Source organism: Schistocerca gregaria, chromosome X, assembly GCF_023897955.1.
Source record: "Schistocerca gregaria isolate iqSchGreg1 chromosome X, iqSchGreg1.2, whole genome shotgun sequence".
Lineage (NCBI taxonomy): Eukaryota > Metazoa > Arthropoda > Insecta > Orthoptera > Acrididae > Schistocerca > Schistocerca gregaria.
Window position 1 is genome coordinate 273,974,597 of NC_064931.1, and position 8,546 is coordinate 273,983,142.

Sequence of the window (8,546 nt, forward strand, 5' to 3'; positions counted from 1 at the left end):
GTTCTAGGCGCTACAGTCTGGAGCCGAGCGACCTCTACGGTTGCAGGTTCGAATCCTGCCTCGGGCAGGACCTACATGGCGTCAGCTGGACAAACAGCGTCAGTGCTATTTGTTGGCAGGTGGCAGTTTTTTATGTTGGTATGACTACCAACCAGCTGTCCACCAGGCTGAACGGCCACTGCCAGAGTGTTGTCAAGAACATAGTTGACCACCCGGCGCCACAAAATTCAGCTGCGTGCAACTTGCTCGATTTCAATGGCTGCTTCACAATCCGAGGAATCTGGATCCTTCCTTCCACCACTAACTTGTCTGAACTATGCAGACAGCAATTAGCCTTACAATCAGAGCCGGCGCAAGGCACGTGCAAAACGTACGGCTACACGGGGCGGCACCTTCCGAGGGGCGGCAAATCTGCCGCCCACCTCCTTTTTTTTTTTTTTTTTTTTTTTTTTTTTTTTTTTTTTTTTTTTAGGGGGATTCGAAACCAAACCTCGGAGGGAGCGGCTTGGGGACTGTGGTATGGCGCCTCGACTACCTGCCTGCCGGTCGCCCCTGTTGAACACGGGGAGGGAGGAGGACTAATTTCTTCCTCGCCACTGTGGCAGCACCGTCGTGTTTACGCCGGAGGAAGAGAGAGGGGGAAGCAGTCTGGCGTACAGACGTACATGCCAGTATTCTGATGAGTGGATCGCTGCTAGCATGTTAGGCTCCGTGCGTTTACTCTTAACTAATTTTGCAGAAGACGAAATCTAATTTGGAAATTCGAATGCAATGTTCGATACTGCGGTTACATGTTAAGCCTGAAGCAATTTTGCTTAGCCCTTCAATGGCAGTTTCCGAGTGTTTTATTCTTCCCGCATTATGAAAAAAAAAAAATGGTTGAACATTACTACAGTCAAACATGTCCAACACCTACAATGGCTAGAAGTATTCCGAATGGGTAAATACACTGCGAGTAATTACAAAGGATAAAGACATTGCTAATAAGCCTGACGTAACTTGGGTTTCGACGTATTTGTGCAAATTTACGCTATCCGTTTCTGAGTGATAGTCGGACGTTTTGGTTTTTGAGCCATGAAACACCTGTCTCCGCCTGCGTGAACAACAATTAAATTCTGAGCGGCACTTTTGTTTGACAATGCTACTCGCACACTAGATGTAAGCACATAGTAAAAGCTTTGAGACTGGCCACTCAGTGGCCGAAACCTAGGTAAATCTGAAAAGTAAAAACAAAAATTGCGATTGATTGCTGACAGTTCCTACAGATTTGTTTAAATAAGGGAGGGGGGGGGGCAATTTAGCAGCTCGCACGGGAGGGCACTTGGGCTTGCGCCGGCCCTGCTGACAATACATCCCCGCTCTTGTAATCGTTCTGTCCTCAGGTCAGGCAAAACCACTGTTCCTGCACCAACAGTTTCCCTTTCTTCCATCCTGTCACCCTCTCCTAGCTCACACCCGCATGTTGCCCTCAGCGTGCGCCGTTTCCCACCGATCGCTGCAATGGTGCGAGTGCTGGTAAACCAGCTGCTTACCTCCGAGCCACTAGCCACGAACCTCCAATCCTTCTCCCTGCCTCCCTCACCCCTCTCCCACTAACCGCACCATCCAACAATACCTCCACCACAACTGTCCACCAACTGAAAAATAGCACTGGCACTGTTAGTCCAATGTGTGTGTGTGTGTGTGTGTGTGTGTGTGTGTGTGTGTGTATTTTACTCTAGCTTGTCAAAGGATAACTGAAAGCTATCGAGTTTTCTTTCTTCTGTGTGTGCCTGTCTACAATTCCACGCTTCTGCTTTTTGGTGAGTGGCATCCTTTAAGGGGGGTAAGACGTCAAACGGGCCGACTTGGAGCAGGAGAGTCACCACAGGACATTTTATTTTCTACTGTCTATACTTTTAGAAATCAATTCATAAAACTTTGTCACCAATACCAGGAAGGATTGAGGACTCACACTCATCGCAGTGGAAGTTCAAAAATGTAGCAAAATACCTTTTTTTTTACATGTGAAATTTCATCATTTTTTCACTTATTACTGGCTGCATTTGTTGCTATAGGTACACTTTTCTTCCTAAATAAGAGAGATTCTTCGATGAATTTTTCATAGCATACCAACAGTAGTTACAGGTGTATGAAACTCTAGAATTTTCCAAATCTGTTTAAAAACTGAGGAAAAAATTTAGATAATTAACTATAAAACTTGAGTTTTTTCTAAACATGAAGTTTAAAATGTAACAGTTCATTCATTTTTTCATAAATTAAATAACTTCTAGAGTTTCATACACCTGTAACTATGGTTTGTATGCTGTGCAAAAGTCATCGAAGAATCTCTCTTACTTAGGAAGAAAAGTGTACCTATAGCAACAAATGCAGCCAGTAGTAAGTGAAAAAATGATGAAATTTCACATGTAAAAAAAGTGTTTTGATACGTTTTTGAGCTTTCACTGGTAAGAGTATGAATCCTGAATCCTTCCTGGTCATGCTGTCAAAGTTTTATGACTTTATTTGTAAAAGTACAGACAGTGGAAATAAAATGTCCTGTGGTGCCTCTCCTGCTCCATGTCGGCCCGTTTGAAGTCCTACCCCCCCCCCCCCCCCCTTCATCGAAAAGCATTCATATTCTGTCAATATCAGACTGTTTTATAGGTGCGACAAAAAATTCGTAACATAAGATGATCGTCGAACTATATATTACGAATAGGAAAGAGGGTGATAGGGTCGTTACAAGTGGGATGATCGAGAAATAGTTTCAAAGTGGTTCTGTGAACCCTCTGTCAAGCACTTAGGCGTGAATTGCAAAGTAATTATATATGTGTAATGTAGATATAAATCTTTGATGCATTTACTTCTTTGAAGTAAAGAGTAGGACATAATAATATACAAAGATAATTAATTAAATATTTAAGTTCGTGTCCTAAAGATCATTTGCAGGATTTATCTGGAAATGCAGCACCCCCTCCTCATGAAACATGGACCTTGCAATTTGTGAAGTGGCTTGCGAGCCTCAGCCATACAGATAGCCGTGCCGTAGGTGCAATCAGAACAGACGGGTGGCTGTTGAGAAGCAAGACAAACGTGTGGTCCCTGAAGAGCAGCAGTAGCCTTTTCAGTAGCTGCAGGGGCAGCTGTCTGGATGACTGAATGATCTCACCTTGTAACAAGAATTAAATCGGTCTTGCTGTGTTGGTACTATGAACGGCTGATTGCAAGGGGAAAGTACAGCTGTAATTTTCCCCAAGGGCACATAGCTCTGTTGTATGGCATTCTCTTGGGTAAAATATATCGGAGGTGGAATAGTCCCGCATTCGGATGAGCGGTTGGTCATAAGCCACACATCACGCTGGTAAAAGCCAAACGACGACTTGCTTGGTGTAAGGAGCGTAAACATCGGACGATTGAACAGTGGAAAAAATTTGTGTGGAGTGACGAATCACGGTACAGAATGTGGTGATCCGATGGCAGGGTGTGGATATTGCGAATGTCACCTGCCAGCATGTGTAGTGCCAACAGTAAATTCGGAATTTGCCGATCGGAGTAACTCAGATCGCGCTTCGCAACTAAGGAGTCTACTGATATATTTGGTTACAGTTTCGCAGTCATTTTTTTAATATTAGTTTCCAGGGTCTCTGAAGCACAGGACAAGAGCTTGGTAACCAGCTAAATTTTCCCTGAAGGTCTTGTAAAAATTACGGATAATGTTCTTGGTAAAGTCCGATTGTTTTCCGTTCAGTGATTTATTGTCGTACTTACGTTTTCCTCGTCGAACAATTCCAGACACGTTTTTCCGTACCTCTACAAATGACTGCCACTTTTCTGCTGTTTTCTTTCTATTCAGATTATTCCATGTTCTAATACTATATTCAACAGCTTGATCGAATGTGACGTTCCACCCCTATGTTTCCTCTATCTCGGGAATGGCCTGATTTTAATGCTTCAGTGTCACGGCGAGCTCACACTAGTTTTTTGGTATCCACCCTACGGATTTTTTCAATGATTTTCTACTTGTTGTGTTCTAAATATTCTGGGTCAGTACGGAAAATCTGGACTACTTTTGTCCGTTTTTCGTTGGGCTGAAATTTAACTTGTAGTAAGCGGAGATCTGCCTCGAAGAATGCTCTCCTGGTTTTTACGTTGAGGACGTCTTTGATGTTCCTAATGGAGATCGCATTGTGGACAATCTGAAATTCTCAGTGTTTTTTTTATATATATACTGGATGAGTATCCGGCGTTGGCCAGGTACGTATTTATTGCAATCTTTCATTAGTCCACTTCCTCTGTCAGTCTCCTCCTTCCCCCTCTACATCCATCTCTTTCTCTCCCATATGATTGTCAGTGCCTTCCTCCCGTGTATCTCTGTCCATCTCATACGCCATCTTCTCTCTCCACGTTGTCATCCTTACCCCCATAAATGGTTGGCGGGTCTTATCCTCACAGTATTATATCCCGGATAGTAGATAATATGTGTACCAAGTTTGATTGAAATCGATCTGGAGGTTCAGGAGGATCGTTTTACACGCAACTTCGCCCGTGTCTGCACATGTCACGTACATGTAACATATGTCACTCGTATTTGTAGCTGTCACTCACCTGTAGCTCTAGCGAATGTCGCCCTGCAGTTATGGTTTTCACGAAGCTCAATGTTTATGACATCATATCTTCTGAATTATATGTCATACATTATATAGTTCTGCAGGTGCATTCACAGGTGTACCAGTTTTACCTTTCTTCTTTAAATCATTCGTATCAGTATTTTGCAACCATAACTTATTCAACTGACGGTCAGTAATATTCACACCTGTCATCGCCTGACTTCTTTGGAACTGGAATTATAGATATACAGGGTGCGTTCCGAAAGTAATGCAATTATTTTTTTTAAAGTAATTTATTGGACAGATTTGCACAAACACTTAAAATTCTTCAAAGTACTGTCCTTGGGCCTCTACACATTTTTTCCAGCGACTCTGCCATGACCGGTACGCGCCCTGGAAGGCGTCTTCTGGGACCTCTCGCAAGGTCTTCGTCACGGCGGATTGGATCTCGTCTATGGACGAAAAACGGGTTCCTTTCAGGGCTGACTTAATCCTAGGAAACAAAAAGAAGTCAGCTGGGGCGAGGTCAGGACTATAGGGGGGGGGGGGGGGCAGCGTTGGCACCTGGTGTTTGGCCAGGAACTCGCGGACTCGTAGCGCATTGTGGCAAGGCGCGTTGTCGTGATGGAGTTGCCAGGTAGCGGAGATGTCCTTTCTCGTCCTGACGACCCTTTTGCGGAGTCTTTCCAGCACATCCACGTAGTAGGCAGCGTCAACTGTCTGTCCTTGAGGAACAAACTCCTTATGGACCACTCCTTTGCTGTCGAAAAAGACAATGAGCATTGTTTTCACTTTTGATTTGCTCATTCTTGGCTTTTTGGGCTTGGGGGACTGATCAGTGTGCCACTCAGAGCTTTGGCGTTTTGTTTCTGGGTCGTATTCAAAAACCCAGGTTTCATCACCAGTGATGACGTTGTCCAAATAATCAGGTTCAATTTCAACACGTTGCAAAAGTTCACTTGAAATTTCCGCTCGGTTGGTCTTTTCGTCGTGTGACAACACCTTGGGCACGAGCTTGGCGCACACTTTCCTCATCGCTAAATCTTCAGTAACAATGCGAAAAACAACAGTAGACGACAAGTTCAGTTCATTGGCAACCATCCTGATACTCAATCGACGGTCAGAGTCCAACAGTTGTCGCACACGAGCCACATTGTTGTCGGTTTTGCTGGTTGACGGCCGCCCAGAGCGTTGTTCGTCGTGAACCTCTTCCCGGCCTTCCTTAAAGGCCTTTAACCACCTCGAAACTTGTGAGTAGGACAGAGCAGAGTCCCCGTAAGCCTCACGAATCATTTTGTTAGTCTCCTCAAAAGATTTGTTCAGTTTAGCACAAAACTTAATCGCGTAACGTTGCTCGATCGTCGATTGCATTTTTTCCGTGACACGGTCGGCGCGCAGAGGTTTACAATAACAGACGTCCTGCCGCTTCCACAGCTCGGAGAGCACTGAAACCGGTTTCGCGGCAAAGCTTAGCGTCCCCCACACCTACTCCATGTGGCCCGCTCCCACTCCGACTACTAGGAGCGGCGCGGGAAATTCAATTGCATTACTTTCGGAACGTACCCTGTACTTCTTGAAGCTTCAGGATATTTACCCTGTCTCATACACTATGTGATCAAAAGGATCGGTACATCTGGCTGAAAATAACTTACAAGTTCGTGGCACCCTCCATCGGTAATGCTGGAATCCAATATGGTGTTGGCCCACCCTGACCTTTGATGACAGCTTCCACTCTCGCAGGCATACGTTCAATCATGTGCTGGAAGGTTTCCTGGGGAATGGCAGCCCATTTGTGACGCAGACCTGCACTGCGGAGAGGTATCGATATCGGTCGGCGAGGCCTGGCACGAAATCGGCGTTCCAAAATATTCCAATAGTGTTCTATGGGATTCAGGTCAGGACTCTGTTCAGACCAGTCCATTACATGGATGTTATTGTCGTCTAATCACTCCGCCACAGCCCGTGCATTATGAACGGTTGCTCGATCGTGTTGAAAGACGCAATCGCCATCCCCGAATTGCTCTTCAACATTGGGAAACAAGAAGGTGCATAATACATCAATGTGGGCCTGTGCTGTGATAGTGCCACGCAAAACAAGAAGGGATGCAAGGCCCCTCCATGAAAAACACGACCACACCATAACACCACGGCCTCCGCATTTTACTGTTCTCGGTATTCACGCTGGCAGATGACGTTCAGTGTGCATTCACAATTCCCACACCATTCCATCGTATCGCCACATTGTGTACCTTGATTCGCGACTCCACACAACGTTTTTCCACTGTTCTATCGTCCAATGTTTACGCTCCTTACACCAAGCGAGTTGCCTTTTGACATTTACTGGTGTAATGTGTGGCTTATGAAATCCAAGTTTTCTCACCTTCCGCCTAACTGTCATAGTACTTGCAGTGGATCCTGATGCAGTTTGGAATTCCTGTGTGATGGTCTGGGTAGATGTCTGTCTATTACACATTACGACCCTCTTCAACTGTCGACGGTCTCTGTCAGTCAACAGACGAGGTCGGACTCTACGCTTTTATGCTGTACGTGCCCCTTCACATATCCACTTCACTATGGCATCGGAAACAGGGAGTGTGGAAATCTCGCTTACAGACGAATGACACAAGAGACAGCCAATCACCTGGCCTCGTTCAGCGGAGCGCTCCATTCTGCTCTCTCACGATGTCTATTGACTACTGAGGTCGCTGATATGGAGTACCTGGCAGTAGGTGGCAGCACAATATGAGAAAAGTATGTTTTTGTGGATGTCTGGATACTTTTGATCACACGTTCCTGACACTGTGGATTTAGAAATATTGCATTCCCCAACGATTTCCCAAATGGAATGTCCAATGCGGCTGGCTTCAGCTACCATTCTGCTTTCAAAGTTTGTTAATTCCCGTCGTGAGGGCAAAATCACGTAGGAAATCTTTTCACGTGAATCACCCGAGTACAGATAACAGCTCCACCAATGCAATGCCCTTTACCTAGTTGACGCGCTACTACCTCCATCACTATACGTGAATATCGCTGTTCCATGACTTTCGTCACTTCATTGTGTTAACCGCGTCATCTATCGATTTTACGGGTGCAAATCCGAACTGATGTGGCCTAATGTCCAAACAAATGAAAAAAAGACCAAGAGGTGCGGATCCCTTTCAGCTCGTACCGGGAAATAACTAAATTTTCCTGTCAACAAGTGTTTGTTCGCGAGGCAGCAGCGACACGTGGAGAGGGACGTGTCTGTGTCGGTGTGTCAGTGTGGGGGCGGCGTCGGTGTAGCGGCGCAGGCGCGCCCCGGCGCTGGCATAAAAGGGACGCCGCCGCGGCGAGAGGCGCAGTCCTCGCAGCTCCGCCACACCCGCGGTGAGTACGCCAGCCGCCCGCTGCCCGCTGCCTATAGCAGGCGCTGCCAACGCTGCGCACCCCTCAAAATACTCAAAAACTAAGTCACAGGAAAGAACAATCACGACACTCCGCCAACACAAAGAGCCTGTGTAGCAACTGATATCCTTGGCGCCACTTGCGAGCAGGCTCCAACAATGCGGAGTTCCTATCTTGTCGAGAACTTAATTTCGCACCATTTTTTAAAAGCTTAATGCTGAATGAACTGCAGGCATAATCAGAGTGTAAGTCACTCTATTTATCGGTAAATTTATCACAAGCTGACATTTAGTAAAACAATTACTTTTAAATTCTGGAATGGACGAACGGTCAGACCCTATCTACTACGTATTACGCTCAACCACGTAAAATGGGAGATCCGTACGCAAACATACGGCAGCCTTGGCGCTTCTTTGGCTGTTAACACGCTAGTTACAGAACGCAGCAACGCTGTTAAGTGTCTCGTTCTCTGGTTACTCTACCATGTACGGCGTACCTCGAAGCAAACAAGTGCGAATAAGTTTAAGACAGGCGCAATGTCTGTACTCAGACTCAGCCAAAGCAGTCAGTAGA

General features: G+C 45.8%; 1 protein-coding gene across 1 annotated transcript in view; it reads left to right on the plus strand.

Annotated features, from left to right (window-relative positions):
- Positions 1–7,929: 7,929 nt before the first annotated feature.
- Positions 7,930–8,546, plus strand: part of LOC126299196 (uncharacterized) — a 337,615-nt gene continuing 336,998 nt past the window's right edge. The window contains exon 1 of the mRNA XM_049990977.1: positions 7,930–7,955. The gene's annotated coding sequence lies outside the window, so the exon portion shown is untranslated. The remainder of the gene's footprint in view (positions 7,956–8,546) is intronic.